At 44.4% G+C, this 21,531-nt stretch overlaps 1 protein-coding gene across 1 annotated transcript in view; it reads left to right on the forward strand.

Moving 5' to 3' along the window:
- The window catches only part of PRKCA (protein kinase C alpha), a 347,330-nt gene that overhangs the window by 8,292 nt on the left and 317,507 nt on the right, over positions 1-21,531 (forward strand). The window lies entirely within an intron of this gene.

Consider the following 21,531-nt stretch of genomic DNA (forward strand, 5'->3'; position numbering starts at 1 on the left):
TGGACAGGCCACTGGTTTTCAAAGTGGATGCCAAGATTTTTTTTTTCTTTCTCAGTTACAGCTGACATTCACTCATTTATTTTCCAGGTGTCCAGCATAGTGGTTAGGCGTTTATGTAATTCACAGAGCGATGCCCCCATAAGTCTAGTACCCACCTGCTGTCAGGGTTTTCCATCCGTCGTCTTCACAACAGCGGTCAGCCTCTTGGCTCCACACTCTCATTGGAATAGAAGCTGTGCTAACTGTAGATGAACTCGGAATTAGCTCTAGTTGCAGAAAGACAGGCCCAGGGAAGAGGCAGTATAATTTGAAACGGGGAAGTTTTGTACTTTGGTCAGATCAAAGCATCATTTCAGCTTTGAAGATGAAATTGTCAGTAATACCCAAAATATGGAAAAATGCAGTGGAGGGGGGCAGTTAAAATGACTTTTTGTCCTGGCTGGTGTGGTTCATTTGGTTGGGCGTTGTCCTGTGCCTGGAAGGGTTGCTGGTTCGGTTCCCCTCAGGGCATATGCTTGGATTTCAGGCTTGATCCCCGGCAGGAGACGTGCAGGAGGCCGATCCATGATCCGTCCACTCTCACATTGATGTTTTCTCTCACTCGCTCTCTCCCCCTCTTAATATCAATAAAAGAACTTTAAAAACTGCTTTTCTTTTCAATCGTTTTTTTCTCCACAAAGATGCATTAATACTGGTTAGAAATAGGGCCATGGACAAAATGAGTGTTGGGTGTTCCCATTTGGTACTACAGATTTGTCACAAAATTTCTGATGAATGGCTTTTGGGATTGTACTTAGTACATTAATTGAAAGTGTTTTGTTTTACACACACAGACCCAGAAGCTGATGCGTGTGAGTGATTATTCTTCCTACCAGGCAGTAGAAACCTAATATTTATTTTTGAGGATGATTCTGACATTTAAGTTTCCTTTGCTTTAATTTTGGGGAATGATTTACTGCCCTCTGAGGGTGTCACGCTCCAGGACGGTGTTACTCAGATTCAGGTTTTCAGGCGCCTTCACCCTTAGCCTGCTCACTCGTTTTCCTTGGGACTCATTTCAAAGCGGCGTCCATGTCAGGGCTCCCTCTCCCTGCTGTCCAGCTCCTCCAGGGGCGTCTGTCGCCCAGACCCTGCTGTCTTGCCTTTTCAGACTCATCTAGGGGGGCTTTCCTTCTTCCCACCCTCCCAGTCATTCTGAACACTTTGCAGTTTCTAAGAAAGTGTTTCCTTCAGTTCTTTCCTCGCCCTCTTTTGCCCAGATTTGCCTGTTTCCCCTGTGAGTCTTAGCCCAGACCTGTCTGCCCGCGGCCCTCCTGGTCATAGGACCCTCGCTCTGTGCCGTCGCTCGTCTGTCCTGCCAGCCTGGGGAGCAGGGGCGGAGGCTAGTTCTGTCTCCAGTGTTCAAGGCCGTGCCTGGCACTCAGTAGACGCTGTATAAATATTAGGAGGGATGATAGGAATGTCCATGGCCAGGAGGATTACAGGGACGTCTGCCTGCCTATTTTTTAAATCTAGTTTATAATCCAAAATCATGTCAGCTAGGGTAGATCTTTTAGGTGGCTTAAGAAAAAGTACTTTCCGAGGCTAAGCATACTGAACTCAAAACATGGAGCAGGAACTTGAATTTGTATCTGTAATGCGTTACATGCAATGCTAAACCCACAACATTAGTACTAGTACAAGAGGAATACACCACTTCACGTGCTATCCTTCTCCCTTTAGAAAGGGACCGAAGCATCAGAAATGAATCTGATTGCCACAAATAAAACAAGCGTGTTATGGGCCGCAGGAGGAGGAGGGGAAAAACCGAAACCGGCTCTAGTACACGTGTTTGGTACAGTCACTTAAAAGTTCCATTTTATTTCGAGATTGCTAATAGCGGAAACCAGATTGTCATGGCTCCAGAGGGTGGAGTAACTCAACTCGACCGATTCTGGTGATCTTAAACTCCCTGTACCCACGAGGTGTCTGTGCCTTAATGTGCGAGGAATGGAGGGGAGCGAGGAGAGAGCTGCCGAGACCCCGAGGAGAACGGTTACACCTGAATTACAACCACCTGAAAGGTCTTAACCAATTGGAAGGAAAGACAAACTGATATTAGTTAAATGGTGCAATGCTGGGCCTTTAGGAGTGTTCACATTTTATATACTCTCATCCCAAAAGTACCCCATCACGCGTGGGACATTAGCCCCTTTTTAGAAAGGAGAGTGTGGAAGAATTGACCAGGCGGGGGCCTGGGTTCAGATCCCAACAAGTCTGCAGAAAACATCTTTCAGAGCCAACTGGACATGTTTGGGTCCTTACAAAGCCTAGATTTATATTAGGAGAGGCAAGAAGGACGCCCTTATGGGAAACGGAACCTTTCTTGGTGACAGAATTAAGGCTTCCCTGTCCCCAGCTGTCCGTCAGAATTTCCATGACAGACCCTTCATTTCAGGTCTTGTTTTCCACCAGACTTTGAAACCTCATGTTAGACTTGAACCTGATACATAAACATCTCAGTATTGGCGCAGTATTAACAGTCCGATCTAATTGAAATCACTAAGGCTACTCTAACAAAAAACACCCTCTGTTAAATTATACAAAGTGGAAAATGGTTTCTGGAAATAGATTTCTATCAAAGAATGGGATGGAAGGGAAGGATTTGATTCATTGGCAGCACGAGATAAGAATTATTTGGGGAGTTCACACACTGAGGTTAGCAGGAGGGCAGTTCCTTTCCAATGCTTTCACTTGCTGTGTTTTTCTCCACTCTCTCTAGTTGGGGCATTTTGGGAAATACAGGCGCCATCTAGATTATTTGGGTGACTCCAGGAGGCAGTTAGGAAGGAGGCAGTGAGTTGGAAATATGGGATGTGAAGGTGTAAGTTTAGTTCCAACTTGGACAGACCTGTATGAGAAATGCGATAAGAGGAGAGTCCAGGGGGCAGCTGAATTCTGAGCAGCACCCTGTTTGAGAGCTGCTGTTACTGCTGTCGGAGCGCGTGACTGTTTAGGGACGTGTACAGTAGCTCATGGACACCAGTGCACACAGTCTGAGGCAGATCATTTCCTGTACTTGAAACACTAACACTCAGGTGCTTACTCTTAGACACTTCTCCGCACTCTTCATCAATGCACGTGATTTTCACAGTGCTGATAAGGGTAAGCAGTGTTATCCCCACTTTCCAGAAGAGGAAGCAGGCACTGAGGCCCAGAGACGTTCAGTAAGTAGCCCAAGCTCACACGGTTAGAAGATGGCAGAGCTGGGATTCAGACCCAGGCAGTGTGGGTCCAGACTCCGTGGCGCGCTCTGCCCCCTCACGGCACCAACCTGATGTGGAGGTGTGGAAGAAGGAAGTGCTGTTCAACTCCGTGACACTTCATGTGCTCACTGCCTGTTGGGGGAGATGATGCCAGACGCTGCAGGGCATGGGACAGTCTGGTGTCAGGGAGCTTAGAGGGAAACAACGGAGATGAAACAACTCACTGTTATGAGAGTCTGAATGAAATAGTGTTGAAGCATGTGAGGAGGAGGAAGATGTTTTCTGGGCTCATTAGGAGGTGGCTTTGACTTGGGCTCTGTAGGATGCAAGGATTTCCTTTGGAGAGATGGGGGGTAGATGATCTGTGAGAAAAATAACATGAACGAAAGAAGAGGGGGGTGAAAGTGATTCATACATTTGGGGAGCCCTATAGACCTGGAGGGAGGCCAGACTGGGAGATGTCTGTGCCCAGCTGGAAGCAGAACAGATTGGAGAATGTACATGGAGTGGGTCTTCTACACTCATACAGTATGTCATGTTTCCTTTTCAGAAAAATGTTGCAATTACAGGAGATTAAAGCTTGTATCTCCATGAAAGATCTATTGTATCAAAGCTTGGAAAATAACTTCTTGTTTTAGAAACTGCCGCTTGGACACTCTTCAAGGGTCTCTACTGTGACCAAGCTGTTGCTATTGATGACAGCATCACGCTGGACGGCCAGGGTCTTACAGCATGGACATTATGAGGAGAGGTGATAGACACACTGAGTTCTACTTAGACGCGCTCATATGCATTGAGGGAAATGATAAAACATTTACATATTTAAAACCAGCACTTTCTATTTGAAAAACTGCATACTGACTGATTCCGTCTGAATTTCTGGCTCATTATCAGTACTTATTTCCTTCTCTGCGGGGCCAAACTCGGGACAATGTGTTCTAACCTTAATCAGAAACATTTGTGAAGGATGGGAAAGGGGTGCTGCAGAGCACCCCAGGTTGGAGCATAAGATGGATTCTCATCTGGATTTCAGATTTGCAAAATAAAAACTCACATCCGTGCTGACATGTGCTGAGCACCATGCCGCCACGCTGTGGGAGCTGGCATTCCTGCCCTGCTGTGGGAGCTGGCATTCCTGCCCTGCTCTGCAGGAGGGCACTGGGCACTTGCCTGCGGCCATGGGCTCTGAGACCAGGCAGATGTAGCAAGTGTGTCTAATGCAGTCGTTTGTTAGTATCTGCAGCTATACACATGAGAGGCCAATCCCCTTTGCTCATATCTTCACTTGCTTTTTTACCCCCCTTCCCTCAGGTTTTCTAATAAAATGCTTTGTGATGCTGTTTGTTGTAATTGATAAAACTCTTGATTCAAGAAAGTTAGGCTCGTGCTTGTGAAGGCTTCTGCTAGCTTCTAAGCTTCCGTTTGGGCGTGTCTTGAATTTAAGTGGTAGTAAATGCGCTTCAATTATTCGCCTGTTGGATTTATGCATGTCACTGTGTAACTATCCGAAAAGGTGAGCATGGGAGATAACTCATTAAAAAAAAAAAAATCCAGACATTGCGACTTGATTTTTAACAATTTACAATGTAGAAAGTAGTTTAGATCATCCTTATTTTTTTATATTTTAAACAAAAGATGCTTTTAAAAATGCAGTTGTAATCATAAAAAGCTGTGTAAGGATGTTTACCGCTCAAGAGGTGGATTATAAAATGCCACGTTGTGAGTCATTTGCCTAATAATAACTTTGAAATCTTCTTCTGAGTAAATCTAATTCTTTCACATGCTGAGTTTGTTTGATCGCTAAAGTGATATTTGTCACATTTGTTACTTTGATCTGAGTGACTCATTAACATGGAAAACTTTATCATTCTTCTGTTTTGATTTCATCTTCTGTCTCCCTCTACCACATATGTGCTTTCAAAAGTCAAATTGCTCATTCATTTTAAACAGTTCCGGAGCACACGGGACTGTTTTGTTTGTTTTTAATTCTTTGGGTCCATAATCAAGATTAGGGATAAGGACTGAGGAATTGTCCTTACCCCCACTCACCCCTCCCCACACACACTTTTTTTGGTGTGTGTATGGTGGGGGAAGGGCTTAATTGCACCAGAGCACCTGCTGGTGTTGAGCCAAGTCTCTGCTTGTGTGATGCAAATTAACTTGCAGGATTGCATTCTACACAGATGAATTATTGGGCGGGAGCTGGAATAGTTGGGATGCTTAAGACTTGCCTTGTGGTCTAAGAGGACTCTAATGAAATGCTGTGGAAGGATGATTAAGATACAAAGTAAAATACTAGAGAGCATGGGATCACTCACGGGTGAGGTTCTGGGCTGAGACATTCTTCAGTGACTGGTAATGAGAGGTATAATGCTAATGCTTTTAATGATTTATTTTAAATTTTAAGCATCAGCGCGGGAAGAATAAAGCATTCGTGATACTGGGTTTGAGAGCATCATCTGTGAACAGGATGCTTTTTACCGACTTAGCCTATTGGTAGAGAATTCATGAAGGCCCACGTTGTATCACAGGATTCTGAAGAGCATCATTGACTTCTGTCCTGTTTTTACTTATTTCCTGTGTGTCCCTTTATTTATTATTTTTTTTTATCTTCACCCGAGGACATTTTTCCATTTTTTGTACAGATAGAGTGGGAGGGAGAGAGAGAGAGAAACATCGATGTGAAAGGGACACATCGAGTGGCTGCCACCCGCACGACCAACCAGGGCCGGGGACAAACTGCAACCGAGGTACGTGCCCTTAGCGGGAACCGAACCCGGGTCTCTCAGGACCGCAGGCCAACACTCTAACTGCTGAGCCAAACTGGCCAGGGCTCCTGTGTGTTCCTTTAATGTCAAGTTATATTTGATATTCTGTATATGTTGTCCTAACAGACTGAAACTGGGGAAGCTTTTCCTTAGGATTTTTAACAAGTTATGTGTTTGTGAAGTGGTAGAATGTATTCATGTCAGATGGACAAAACTTTTGGGCACTAAAAAAGAACCAGGATAGCTCTCTTGTTAAACACTGGCTTTAACATTGCTTAAATACATAAGTGTAGGTGATAAGCGTGCTTGCTTTTAAATGCGGGTTGACATCTGAATTCATAGACATTGAAGTACTGACCTTGCTTTACCTTTTCACTGAGTTCTTTAGTCAGAGGTTCAGGAAGAGCCCTGTTCGTAGAATTTAAAGCAAGAAAGGATTATGGGGCTTGTGTAGCTGAGTTTCTTAAATTTGCAGCTGTGGAGGTGGCCATGTGACTTGCTGTAAACCCAGCCACACGGGTGTGACCACCTGAACCTGGTTCCAAACATCCATGGAGTGACACTGTGCCCACTGACACCTTCCTGCTTCTGGGTAGCTCAGAAACCTTTGCACTTTCCTGTACTTTGTAGTCTTGAATCTTAAGTGCTGTCGCCAGTGAGTATAGGTGCTCATCCAATACTGCCTGTATTAAAAAAAAAAAAAAGGAATGAGGAAATCTGCAAATAAGAAAGTTCCTTTTATTTTCTTTGAAAACTGGCAGTGCCTTTTAGAGATAAATAGGCACCTTGATCTAAGTGTTGAAATTTTACTGAGTAAGCATTGTAAGTTTATCTCTTATGATTTATAGACTACCATTATGGATATGACATATAAAGACCTCATTTAAAATATTGCATTAAAAAAGCCTAGGACTTTGCATTGGTATTGGAGAATTCACAAGCAACAAACAGGACTGTACTTGAAATTAGAATTTTTTCTTTGACTTCTGTCTAATTTTAAGTCTTTTACCATGAGTCTTTGGGAACAGGCTCCATCTCTGTTTCTTAGTCTACTGTTTATCTTACATTGAGATACATCAGAGCTAAATTTTACATTTTTTAGGTTACCTAAAAATATATGTGTAAATCAATTAGTGTTTAATCTACAAATGTACATATTTTCCTTTAAATATTTTTTCTTTATTGATTTTTGAGAGAGAGAGAAACATTGATGAGAGAGAACATCCATTAGCTGCCTCCTGCACGCCCCCTACTGGGGATTGAGCCTGAACCCCAGGCATGTGCCCTGACTGAATCAACTGAGACCTCTCGGTCTATGGGACATGCTCAATCCACTGAGCCACACCAGCCGGGCAACACTGCCTGCTTTTAATAATAACCTTTTCAAATAATTCCGTTAAGTTTTTCAGAAAAATCTCTGGTTCCGGGGAGGGGAGCAGCGACTTGCTGTTGTTTCGTGAACTGAGAATGTGCCAACCACTTCTCCACTCCGGTGGTGAAGCCAGCCTGGCTCTCACTGGAGTTCTGCCTCGTCAAGCCCCCTCTTAAACCTTTGGGAGAAATCTTGTATTTTTTTATTTTGTTCATTCAAACTTTTATTGTGAATTTATTTTGGATACAGAGACGTTGAAAATGATACAGGGAGTTTGCATATATCTCTCACCTAGCTTCCCCCAGTGTTGACATAGGGTAACCATCAAGAACAATAGTATAATCATTGTCAAGAACAGGAAATCAACATTGGTACAGTATTTTTAACTAAGCTATGAACCTTACTTGACTTCTCATCAGTTTTTCCACTATTTTCAGTTTCAGGATTCTATTCAGGATCGCACCTTGCATCTAGTTCTTTTTCCCTTGTCTTGGAGATAACAGGCTTTGACCAGAGTTGTCTGGGTGTAGCGTACCTGGCCATGCATCTGAGCAATGAGATGTTTTCCTTCATCATAAATCAGACCACCCCTTTAAAAAAAAATATTGTTGCATTAGAAGAATGCTATTCTGGGTGGGGTCAGCCTGTGCTCACAGTGGCTGTCACTGTGAGTTTGTATTGCTTCTCGTTGGGATCTTACTTACAAGCAGGGTAATAGGAATGGAAGCCTGTTCTGAAGGTCAGGGATCTCATGCCTGGCCTTTTCTGGAGGGATGAGGTAGGGATTCACAGAGCTTCAGAGACCCGCCCAGAAAGCCAGCCTGTTTCCTGGACTGTTGGTGTCCGATAGAATTTTGTGCGATGCTGGAAATGATCTCTCATCTGCACTCTCTGATGTGGTAGCCAGTAGCACTGTTGGGCTATTAAGCACTTGAAATGTGAAACTGACTTTTTGTTTTATTTTCAATGAAAGCTCAAAGCTCAGTGGCCACACATGGCAAGTGGCTACCATGTGGGAGAGTTCCACTTTAGAGCATCCTTAAAACCTTTCACTGTAAAGTGAAACAGCTCTATAAAACCACACAAGAGATGTATGGTTGAATGAATTATTAGAAAGCAAATGTTCCTGTAGCCACTACCCAGGTCAAGTAGTAGAACTTGGCTAAGTCCTCCATTTGCCTCGTCTCTTCCTCCAGAGTGACCACTGCTGTGACTTTTAGTCTCATCAGGATGTGCATTTCTTTTCATCAGCCCAGCGGCTGTGCTTCAGACACTGTAGTGTAATCTTGTACATTTAGAAAGAATTGGAAATGCCCTTGAATCTTGCAGTCAACAACTTGATCCTCCACCCCTTCTTTTTTCCAATCTATCTGGGCTCTGGGATCCACAGAGCTTCCTGTGGCATTTTGGTGATGATGTGCTCATTTCTGCAAATTGGCAGCTGGATCCAGAGGTTTGACTGACTGGACTCAGGTTAGGTCTGGGTCAGATTTTTTTTTAAATGCCTTTATAACTTCACATGCTTGGTTATGTGTATGTCAGTGTGAAAAGAATACCAATGGGGTGTGTTTCCATCAAATAAAGTATCCAAAATTGGGAGAACCCAGAAGTTGACTCAAGACAATATGCTCAATTAATATTTGACAAAGGTGGCAAGAGCATAAGTGGAGTCAACACAGTATCTTCAGTAAATGGTGTTGGGAAAATTGGACAGCTACTTGCAAAAAATGAAGCTAGACCACCAACTTACACCATACACAAGAATAAACTCAAAATGGATAAAAGACTTAAATGTAACTCGTGAATCCATAAAAATTTTAGAAAATGTAGGCAACAAAACTTCAGACATCATATGCAGCAGAATTTTTACTGATAAAACACCTAAGGCAAGAGAAACAAAGGAAAAAATGAACACCTGGGACTACATCAAACTATAAAGCTTCTGCACAGCAAAAGAAACAATCATCAAAATGGAAAGGGAACCCACTATATGGGAGGCCATAATTGCCAATGGTGCATCAGATAAGGGATTGATTTCCAAAATATATAGAGTGCTCATACAACTCAACAAAAGGAAGACAGGCTACCATCAACAAGTGGCAAGTGCTGGTGAAGATGTGGAGAAAAAGGAATCTTAGCACACCACTTGTGGGAATGCGGACTGGTGTGCCTGCCCACCATGGAAAACAATATGGAGTTTCCTCAAAAAATAAAAAATGGAACTGCCATTTGACACAGTGATTCCACTTCTAGGAATATATCCTAAGAATCCTGAAACATCAATCAGAAAGAATATATGCACCCCTATGTTCTTAGTAGCATCATTCACAATAGCTAAGATCTGGAAACAACCCCCAAGTGCCCATCAGTAGCTGAATGGATAAAAGAGCTGTGGTACATATACACAATAGAATACTATGCAGCTATAAAAAAAGAAGGATCTCTTACCCTTTGCAACAACATGGAGAGACTAGGAGAGAAGTGTGCTAAGCAAAATAAGACAGTCAGAGAAAGACAAGTATCACATGATCTCACTTATATGTGGAATCTAATGAACAAAATAAACTGATGAACAAAATGGATCCAGAGACATGGAAGCATGGAACAGACGATGAATCTCAGAGGGAAGGTGAGGGAAGAGATTAACCAAAGAACTTAGATGCATATATTCATAACCCATGGACAAAGATAATAGTCGATGAAGTACCGGGTGGTGGGAGGGGTGGGAGGGGGTAGAAGGGGTCAATGACAGAAAAATTGGGGGACATCTGTAATACTGGCAACAAAGATAAATTTTTTAAAAATATCCAAAATTGGGAGCAGTTAATCTAGTTAAATTGGCTTATGCTAAAAGTTGCAGTGTACAGTCTGCCACATGGAAACTTCTGCATGCTACTTGTGGAAAACCAGGTCACCAGAGGTCTTTCCAAATGTGTGGTGTTCATAATACCTCTGTGTAAGCTTTGGTTTTTAGTGAGTACTTCTGTGAGCAAGAGGTAAGGGTGTGTGTGTGTAGGTAGGTAGGTGTATGTCTGCTGTTTGGGGGTGGTGGGAAGAATTGCTAATTTATTGTAATATAGTCATTTAGTTGTCTAAACCTCACCCACATGGCTGTACATAGTATTCCTTTTTTTGTTCTGGGTTTTTTAATTTCCAACACAAGACCAAATTGGGCGTTAGAGTTATTTTTGTATACCAGAATACCTGGGGGCAAAGGGAATAAGCCCGTGGGAGGTGAATTGGGTGTGTGCTTATTTGAAGAAGCAGGTGGTAAGCAACTCGGGGACCTGCTGTGCGCAGAACGGTGCTCCAGCGATTGATGAGGAGGAGGCGGGGCTTCATAAGAACCAGAGGGCCTGTCACTCTTACTGGGAGGTTAAAATATAACTGGATAGCCCTGGCCGGTTTGGCTCAGCGGTTAGAGCGTCGGCCTGCGGTCCAGAGAGACCTGGGTTCGGTTCTCGCTAAGAGCACGTGCCTCAGTTGCAGTTTGTCCCCGGCCCTGGTTGATCATGCGGGTGGCAACCACTCGATGTGTCCCTTTCACGTCGATGTTTCTCTCTCCCACCTACTCTATCTGAACAAAAAATGTCCTTGGGTGAGGATTAAATAAATAAATAAATAATAACTGGATAAGGGTGACTTCGACATGAAAGAGTTCTCTTATTTAGAAAAAAGTCAACATGTAGAAGTGTGTAAGAGTAAACACACAAAAAAGTCCAAAGAGACCTTTCCATGTGCAGCACTAGACCGGAAAGCAGCGAACCTCGGTGTGAACCCAGCATAGGCCTCCGTGCACTGGATGGGGAGCTGGGCTCCGTGAAGGGTAGTAAATGGGACATTGTTGCCAGTAGCTAATGGCAGATACCATGAAATAAGCATGGTCCTCTTTCAACTTCAGTGTCCTTCTGAACTCAGTTCCCACCAGCCACTACATGTCATCCGACTGGACACAGCACGGAAGCCCAAGGCTGTTGGTCAGTTCTAGGCTGTCTCCTTTCCGAGGTCCCTCCCAGCTGTCCATCTCCTGAGGACAGAGGTCCTTGGAAGCGCTCAGTCTCCTTGCTACTCAGTGTTTATATCTTCCTCCCTTTCTTTTAATTCTTCCATAAAAATGTAATAGCTTGGAAAAAGAATCTATGGTACTGAAACTTTTTCCCTTAAAAATATTATCATGAAATATTGAAAGCATCGTGCAAAACAAACCCATCAGTCGCTGGGAATTGGCCATAAGCCAGGGATCGAGTTGGTTTAGAATGACAAAAAACAACACACCCTGTTCATGTCTTGATGTTGTTTTTCTTCTTGAGCAGCATGTAAAATGTTAAATTTTTCCGACTTCTGCCGGGTCCAAGGCTGTGTTCTTTGCTCTCCAACTTATGTGGACTCCTTATCGTCGGAATCAGGTATTTGAGTCATGTTTTGGTTTCGTGGTGTTTTACCAGGGCTCTGTGACCCAAGTAATCACTCTGAGTCTTCCCCCCCATCCTTTATTTCTAATCTGGAGAGGAAATAAAATACTAGGAGTTGAGCTTTGTGTTTGCTCTTGTAGGAACCGTAACGAAGGCTGAAATAATGGAACCCTAAGCCAGCGATGGCTGGTGATAGTGGGAGTACAGATTGCTCTATTCAGAAAGGCACGGGAGAGGAAATTATGTTGGGAGCAGCAAGCCAGGATGCAATGTTCCTAAAGCTGTTTGAGAACAGAGTTAAGGGAGAGGAGAGAAGCTCGGAAGGGTGGATAGCTGCGACTTTTTTTTTTTTTTTTTTTGAAAGCTTGCTTACAATCCTTTGCGCTGGAAGAGCCCCGGGATTACTTTGAGTTTATAAGACGGCGTGCTTTTGCATGTACAAATCCTATTTGTGCAAATTTGACCTTTAAAATAATTTCCATGACTGTCTCCCATCCCTCTCCTCTCTCCTTATTTAAAAAAAGCTGGCCATTTGTGTGAAGTTTTAGGTTGTGTGGTTGATGTTAAGGCCCGAAGACCTCCATACATGGCTGGCTACCACCCATCTACTTATAATTATGTATTTAGTGCATATTATCTACCAGGCAGGGGCTAGTTGCTGGGAATAGCAAGGGTACCTAACACTTAGTGGAGGTGCCTTCTGCGTATGGTGCAGCGTTAAGCACTTTACATACATATTTTAATTAATCGTCACAACCAAGTGAGGACAGGCTATTTTATGGATGAGGCGCAGAGGTTGTTGCCGGAATCATACAACTAAGTGTATTTGAATATAGATCTTGATTATTGATTCATTTTGTTGATTTTTTGTGTGTGTGAAATTTCGTCCAAAATGTGGTTTTCGAAAGATAAATTCTTCATGGATTTGTATATATTTTTAAAAACCATTTCCAATTTGGATCCAGATGTTGCCTTCCCTCCCTGGCAGACCCCCAGTGCTCATCACACGTAATAAAATGTGGAAAATCTGTCTGCAGGAACTTGCTCTTTTATTTCCGGTTTCATTTCCTGGTGTGTGGGGATGTTACAGAACCAGGGCAGCCAGGCCTAGCAAACATTATATTGGGCATGTTTCAGAGACGCATGGAATGGGTTTGTCACTTAGTGAAAGATTAATTCCAGCCCAACGTCATACTCTCTAGGAGCCTTCTCCTTTCTGTCCTCAGCCGAGGTTGGGAAACAGCTTGGTGATTATCTGTGTGCCTGCTCCGTCTGTCCTTTTGAACTGTTGAGGTCAATTATGCTGAACTTCCCTCGAGTCGGGAAGTCGTCTGGCCATCTCCAGCTCGGCTGCTCTTAGCGGTGTGGACTTCCCTCTGACACGTTCCCAGACCCATGGCTCTGGCTTCTGTTCAGAGGCCCCTCATTCACCAGTCTGTGAATTCTTACCATTTTAATAAAGGGGAGATAAAAGGGAGATATTCCTTATAGTCTTGGCTGGTTTGGCTCAGAGGTTGGAGCATTAGCCCATGGACCAAAGAGTCATGGGTTTAATTCCCTGTCACAGGCACGTACCTCAGTTTTGGGTTCGATTTCCAGCCTTGGTCAGGATCATTTGGGAGGTGACCAATGGCTGTGTCTCTCTCACATCGATGTTTCTTTCTCTCTCTCTCTCCCGCCCACTCCATCTAATAAAAGCAATGGAAACATGTTCTCAGGTGAGGATTAAAAGATATTTCTTTTTTTTTTAATCCTCACCCGAGGATACTTTTGCATTTATCTTCAGATAGAGCTAGAAGGAGAGGGGGAGGAAGAGAGAGAGAGAGAGAGAGAAACATCAATGTGAGAGAGACAGATCAACTGGTTGCCACCCACAGGACCTCAACTGGGGCCAGGGACAAACTACGACCGAGATACATGCCCTTAGCGGGAACCGAACCCGGGACTCTGTGGTCTGCGGGCCAACACTCTAACCACCAAGCCAAACCAGCCAGGGCAGCAGCTGTCTTTATATCGTTTTATTTCTCATGATTTTGAAATTTGAAGTCATCTTTTAGCTTTTATTTGAATATTAGGATGACAAGTTTGGAGGAGAATTAAAAAAAATTAGGTCTAAAATTTTAGATGTTCATTTTATATTTATGGTTGTGTATATATATGTATGTATATGTGTGTGTATATTGCTATGTCTGCCAGGCATGGTGTCTAGTGCTGGAGCTATAAATAAGCCGAACTCAGTATTCATGCCATAATCCCTCCAGTAATGGATCCAGCCACTAATCTAGTAATCATGTGGACAGTAAGGATAGGCCGCTTATGGAATTGTACAGGAGAGGGCCTGGGACTCTGGCCTTGGATAACAAGGGGGCCTCACTTAGTGCGGGGGTCAGGAAAGCCTCACCTAAGGCAACAGCATTTGAATGAGCTCTAACGGGTGAAAAGGAGTTACCTGGTGAAGAAGAAAGGACAAGGCTCCTGGCGAGGCAGCCAGCATGGCAGAGGCCCAGGAAGGAGGGGGGCTGTGTATTCTAGGCACCCGAGCCACCCTGTTTCTGGACGGGAAGAGCAGGGCGAGAGGGGGCTGAGAGGGGGCGGGGGCCACCTTGCAGGTCTTAGACCTTTGTCCGTGGGAATCCATCGCAGGGCTTTAAGGAAGGAGGTCGCCTGTGCCTGCTGTTGGATGGAGAACTGGTTAGAAGTGGGCTGGAGCGGGTGGACGGGGCAGCCTCGTGGGAGACCAGCCCTCATTCTAGTGAGAGAGTTGGTTCCCCAAAGTGGAAGGGTGGCAGTGGAGAGAGGTTTACCAGTCCAGGGGCTAGTGAGATGGTGGAATCAGCTGGGCATGGAGACGGCCTGGATTCGGAAGGGAAGGGGCAGGTCAAGGAGCAGAGGGGCGGAGCCATTTCCCATGGTGTAGCAGGCTAGAGGAAGGAAGAACATGTGGCTTTGAACCTGCTGAGTGAGAGGTGCCTTCCCGGTCTCCAGGGTGGGGGAGGGTGAACACAAGCTGGATGTAGGCGCGGGATGAGGGGTGGCCGGAGAGGCATCGGGGTACACGTGGAGTTGAATGAATGGCAAGGATTAGCTTGCCTGGGAGGGTCGTAGAATCCCGACACGCATTGGCTGTGTGGATAAGAATGAGCCTGCAGGGGGCGGGAACAAAGCCGGGGCTGTGGTATAGGAAAGCAGCGGAAGGGGGGGACCTGTTGCTGTCGGTCAGGAGGTTTCCAGACAGAAGCTGTGTTCAGGGCTGATGGGGTTGGAGCTTTACTGTCATGGGCAAAGAGTAAAGACATGGGAGTGATAACCATCTGAGCAATAATGCCCTGGACAGGATGAGGACTGCTCAGTTAAATGCGTCCAGGTGTTTACTGGGGTAGTTCTAGCTTCCCACGTATTGCTGTTAAGGTTACGGCTTCCCAGAAATGCTGTCTCTATCAACCAATCAGGGTAAAAATGGTTACCCTGCTTCCATTCTTTAGAAAGAAAGGGACAAAATTGAGTTTTAAACCAATTTTTATTTTATTTTATTTTTTAATTCTCATCTGAGGATATTTTTCCATTGATTTCTCAGACAGAGTGAGAGGGAGGGAAGGAGAGAGGGAAAGAGAGAAAAAGCGAGAGAGAGAAACATCGATGTGAGAGCGAGACATTGGCTGCCTCTTGCACGACCCCAGCCAGGGCTGGGGATCGGACTGCAACTGAGGTACGTGCCCTTGACCAGAACGACTCTAGTCTGTGGGCCGACGCTCTCATCGTTGAGCCAAACCAGCCAGGGCTTTTTTTTTTTTTTTTAAGTTTTAAGTTTTCATGCATTCAACACGCAGTTTTCACTGAGCTCATCTCGTTTGACCTTCTCTTTGCTTGTCTCTTGGGTATTAATCCAGAAGGAAACAGCTGGGAACATAAGCTGTGCTCAGATCATTACTTTGTATGTGGCTCCGAGAGGTATCGACCTAGCCATTGCCCTGGGCTTTATTTACTCAGCCAGGACATCTGTATACATCTGCGAAACGATGATTGGATTATTATTATTTTTTTAGTTACAAAGCTGTAATACCTACTCATCCTATCAGAAAAGATAAAATGGATCAGTAGGCAAGCAAATATTCGTCAGTGTTTGGGAGAGATTTTATTAAGCTAGAATATTCTATCAGGGACTCAACTCCATTTTCAAATATTTTGTTAAAAGGATCTCAGGATGATTGCAGGAGAAAGGGGTATTTGGAGGGTTATGCGCCCTGACATTAGCTAGATGACAGAATTTTATAAATAAGTTGAGATGGACTTTGAAACAGCAGCAGGGAAAACGATTTTGGACTCATCTGTGTGAGTGCGGCTGGTAGTGGTAGGATTAATGGGCTCGGACTGTGGGATCCTGGGAGGAAGGACAGACATGAAGACACGTGGCTGCTTGTACTTTTCTACTCTGTTTTTTCTTCCTAAGAATTGTGCCTGTATTAGTAACTGCTCCATATTTTGAGCAACTCCATGAATTAACAAGGGGGCATGTCTAAGATGCTGTTGACGAAGGCAGCCCTGAAGGTGCATTTTGTCGAGAGCTTTTGGGGTGATGTGTAGAGAAGGGGTGTCAGAAAGAAGATTTTGGAATCGTAGCTCCTAGAGCTCGGGTTATCAGGGAAGGGGGGTTGGGTGTGGGACTGTTTTAGCTGTGTATTCTGACAACCCGGTCTTGGTAGTTTGGGTTGAACAGCCATGTCCCATACTTCCTGTCCGGCCAGCCTTTCTTTCCCGTAGCCCTAATCCATGCTTCTGAGCTTGAGTGTAAATAGGACCCTGTGCATCTCCCTCTCTTTCACCTCTGAAGATTCTCATATGTATTTATTATGCTCTCCTAGGTGGCGGATGCCACATTACGTATTTAATAATCTTTACGCTTTCATTGTACTAGTGGAGATGGGCAACCTATAACAACACATGAATCCCCACATCTCTCCCTCTCCACGCACCTCCACTGTGAGTTGATGAGGGGACTCTTCTCAGTTTTGTAGGATTTTAGCATCTAGAACATGAGGCTGCCTCCTGCAGGGGCTCCAGGAGAGAAAGAGAGAGAAGGTAGAGTTATCATCCAGGGACTCATTGCTTCAACTCAGGAATGATACTTTTGCTCACAGCTCAGTGGCCAGAGCACGTCACATGCTCTTCCGGTGGGGGCAGGGAAGTCATGGAACCTACAGGGAAGAATGGGAATATTTGATGAGTGTTCTTATCTCGGTCAGCACTGTAATATCTTTTATTTCTGTAGAGGAAATTTTACACAACTGGGTATAGAACTCTTGGCTGCTGAATGCTTTGTCTAGCCTTTCCTTGGAAACTGTCTCGAGGACAGCGTGGAGCACACTCGGTCTTGTCAAAGCACTGCTATAGTTATTGTTCCTATTGTTGTTGAATAGTTGGTCAGTATTTTCCTTTTACATACAATGGTAGCAAACCCATTGTTTTGGGTTCAGAATATACTAACGCAAAAGAAAACTTGCCCCATTCACAACAGGATGTATACATGTAATACCTCTTGGATTAGAACATGGGAATTCTGGCACTACCCAGGGCATCTGATTGGTTTGAGTAGTGCCATTGCCTCTGCTGTAGGGTTTGGGGGGCGGGGATTGGGGGCAGGGAGTCATTAACATCTAAACTGTTAACTGTCATCCAGGCGAGGTCCATTATTCCATTTTCTGTGAGGTCTACATGAGGTTCCTGGTATTGGGAGGATTTGAGTCCTGTGATTTTAAGGAGGCTGAAGTCTTTGTTTAGGTAAAAATGAAAACCTACAGTGGAATATTGTTCAGCCTTGAAAAAGGAAGATGGTTCTGACACGTCCTACAACAGGGATGGACCTTGAAGACATTATGCTCAGTGAAATGTCAGTAGCAGAAGGGTGGATACTGCAGGATTTCATTTAGGGGAGCGAGAGGAGTCAAAGCCACAGAGGCAGGAAGAAGTGATGCTTTGCAGGGACTGGGGCAGCGGAATGGGAGTTAGTGTTTAATGTGTGGTTTCAGTGTGGGAAGCTGAGCGCGTGCTGGGCGTGGTGGGGATTGGACGGCTGTAGAACAATGCGAACCGGCTTACTGCGCAGAACTGCACCCTTAACTGGTTAAGAGGGTACATTGTATGTTATGTGCAGCGTACCACAACTTAAAATGTAGATGGCCATTTCCCACATCATTAAGTATTCTTCGAACACACGATCTGTATACTGTTGCATCATATACATAATCTCTTATCATTTTCTTCATCGTTAAACATTGACACTGTTCCACGTTTCACTAGCATGAGCACCGCTGTGATAAATATCCTCATGTATCTGTTTATTTTTCTTTATGACTAATTACTTAGGACAGGTTCCGAGAAGTGAGATTCTAAGCTACGTGGTAGGAACCTTTTAAAGGCCCTAGATCCTTATCATCACATTACCTTCAGGAGGGTTATTAGATTTCATTTCAACCAAGTGTGCATTCCATCTTCTCTTTTCAGACACTTTGTATTATCGTGAAAAACAAATGGCCTATTAAGCCAAGCAATGGTGTGTCATCATTTTCACTGTCTTAAAATTAAATTTATTTGCATCCATTTAATTACTAGGGACTTGAAATAGTTTTCTCACCCCGTGAATAGTTCCTTGGAACCCACGGAGTGCTTTATTGAATGGATTTGAGTACCTACTGGGTGCCAAGCCTTCTTCAGGACATAGCATCAAACAAGATTCATGTGTGTTACCCTTTCGTCACTGTGTTACAGTCGAGCAGAAGGGGCATTTAACAATTAGGATAAAATTGAAAGTGTATCAAATGAGAAGTCAGCCTGACAGGGAAAGAAATTTTGCTGGCTCTCCACCAGTCTACAAGAGACAGAGAAGGCTCTGGATGAAGAGGGGGTACCCAGCTGGCGAAATGGAATGTCTCCAAACAAACCCAAATTGACCAGATCCGGATCTCGCTCCTCCTCTCTCTATTTATATATATATTTTTATTAGGATTTGGCTACTCATTATCCTTTTCTTTTTCGCCCTCCTATTATTCATTTTTTTCTGGTTAATTTTTAAGTACCCTTTATATAGTAAATTATTACCCCTTTGCCAGTCACATATATTTTAATTTTTTACCTTCTGTTTATTACCCACTCCCCACCACCTCTTGTAACTTCTGCACGTGACTTTTTATGACAATCTGTGGCAGGAAGGACTTTGCATTTGAAGACCGTTGAGAGGAGGGAACAGCCCCACTGTCGCCTGAGTCTCAGCTGCAGCTGTGCTTGGCGAGGTCAGCACCGTCTCCACCGTGCGGGTGGCCGTCCTGGGCGAGGCCATGTGCTGGGCTCTGCTCTGTGCTGTTTGTACGTGTTCTGGGAGGCGCCTGACCCCAGTTGGATCCCTGCACGGAACTTGAGATTTCAGATTTACTCCTTCTTCCATGGGTGACTCTGATGAAGGACGTGTCTCCTTTATTAGGTGTAAGAATCTGTTTAATTAGAAGACATCGCTCTTTGCACTTCCTCCGCAGAGTCCAAGTAAAAATGCTGGGGGGGAGGGAAGGGTTGGGGACAGGGATACCCCACAGGGACCCTGCGTGGTGTGAGGGCTTGGAAAGGGAGTGAGGGCAGGAACAGAAGCCACACCAAGCGCCCTGACATGTTCTCTCAAACCTCAAAACTAAGTTGCTCCCCCCACCCTCCCACAAGCTAGGAAACCAAGTCTCCATGAAGTAAGTAACTTGCCCAAGTTCAAAAAGCAATTGTTTGTGGTGGACCTAAGGTTCAACCTGGTCAAACTGGTAATGAAACGTCATCTTTTTCTGATAAACCTCAATGCTGTTTGTTAAAGGAAAACGAGGAAAGCTGGCCTTGGCCTTTTGACTTGGAGTGGAAAGAGTTTGAGTCAGTGGGATTCTGGAAGAAATCCTAAATGCTGAAGCTTCAGCCCGTGATGATTGATCACTGTGCTGTTCCGTGAATCTGAAAGTCAGTTTTTTAACTGGCTAAAATGTATAAGCAGCATAGATATATTTTTTTTAACCTGGACTCCCCCCCCCCCCCCCGCAAATTCCCACTTTTGACAGGTGACTTATTCTTGGTGAGGTTGTTTTAACTGGGCAGATTCCTCCAGGAAAGGGTCCAGTTCTTCCTAATGACTTCTAAGGCATTTTGGGGTAACCTAGCCTCATGTGTCATCTTGTTTCTGTTCAGGGAGCATTTGGAATTGGCACCGTCTGAGGCTGCCAGGTCGGTCTATTGCAATCGCCAGAAAACTTGGGTTTTCTTTGGTCGCTCACCCAACGTATCTCTTCTTTTCTGCCTGGCTGTACACAGAGGATTTCAAGGCATTGTTCAGAACTGGCTGTTTTGACTTACTGTGCAAACCCCCCTCTCTGGCTGCAAACCATGTTCTGCATATTAGCATAAGCACCTAATGGTGCTTCACTAAATTGTTGTTGAGAGGAGATGATGATGGGCGAAGGTTGGCGCTGGGAGCATCTGCTGGGATGGAGATTTTCCTTGTGCGGGTTTTTCTGACTTCTAGGATTATTTTCATTCCGCAGCTATTAAATAAGCAAAGTTGGTATGCTAAGGACATCACATCCGCCCCCCCCCCCCAACGCATCTTAAACATATGGGGTTTGGAGGTTGATGTTCAAAGCTGTCTGACTTATAGACTACATTTTAAAAATATAAATGAACCAAGATTCTGCAGCTGCATTGGGCTTTGACAGTGTTCTGAGGAGGTTACAGGGGGAGGGAGGAGGAGGGGGAGCCTATTTTGTGGAATGGACAAATAGGATGTTTTTGCAATTTTAATCGGCTCTTCCTGGCAGAGGTTTCATACAGCTGTTTCTCAGAGACACTGACATGGACTATTTATGGGACAAGGGGTTGTCGTATATAGCCACAAAATTCACCAGGCCGTTGTATTGCTACTCCTTTAGGGAACGTGTTCCCTGATCCTCAAGGCAATAGAAGGAAGTGAAAAGGACATACTGGCGGCCCCCATCCTAGGCTTGCTGGTCTGGTGGCTGTGTTTTAGTTCTATCTCTAGGAAATGCTCATTGCTGCAATGCTCAAACAGGCTTTGATCTATCTTGCTGCTTTTCCTTAGCTATTTGTTGCAGGGATGTGTGTATGTATCAGAGGGGAGGGAGATAGGCTGGAGTGGACGAGCGTTTTGATTCTGATCACTCTCACTCAGAAAGGAATGGAATGGCACAACTTAAATGGCTACTGTTACAGTGTCCACGGGGCAAGGGGATGACTGCATTGTCAAGCTGACTTGCAGCACTCAGATCTGGGCGTGTACTCTTCCAGGACGTTGTAAGAATGTACTTCTTGCATCACTGCCTCAGTGAGGTGGTATTGTGGCCCTTCTGCTTATTTGTCCTAGTATTTAATCCATCTTTCTTTTAAAATTGGGCCTTCTGAAAACTGAGTGGCCGGAAAGGAAAATGGATTCTTTTGTAAAACTCAATTCTTAAGCTTATACTTGGACTAAGATTCCTCTCATTAACTCAAGGATTTTTCTTTTTCTAATTTTTATGTATTGATTTGAGAGAGAGAGAGGGAAGGAGAGATAGAGGGAGGCTAGGGGTGGGGGGGAAAGAGAGAAAACAAAACATTAGTTTGTTGTTCCACTTATCTATGCATTGATTGGTTGATTCTTGTATGTGCCCTGACCAAGAATCGAACCCACAACCTTGGCATATCGGGACGATGCTCTAACCAAC

This window comes from Molossus molossus, unplaced genomic scaffold (assembly GCF_014108415.1).
Source record: "Molossus molossus isolate mMolMol1 unplaced genomic scaffold, mMolMol1.p scaffold_m16_p_19, whole genome shotgun sequence".
Taxonomy (NCBI): Eukaryota; Metazoa; Chordata; class Mammalia; order Chiroptera; family Molossidae; genus Molossus; species Molossus molossus.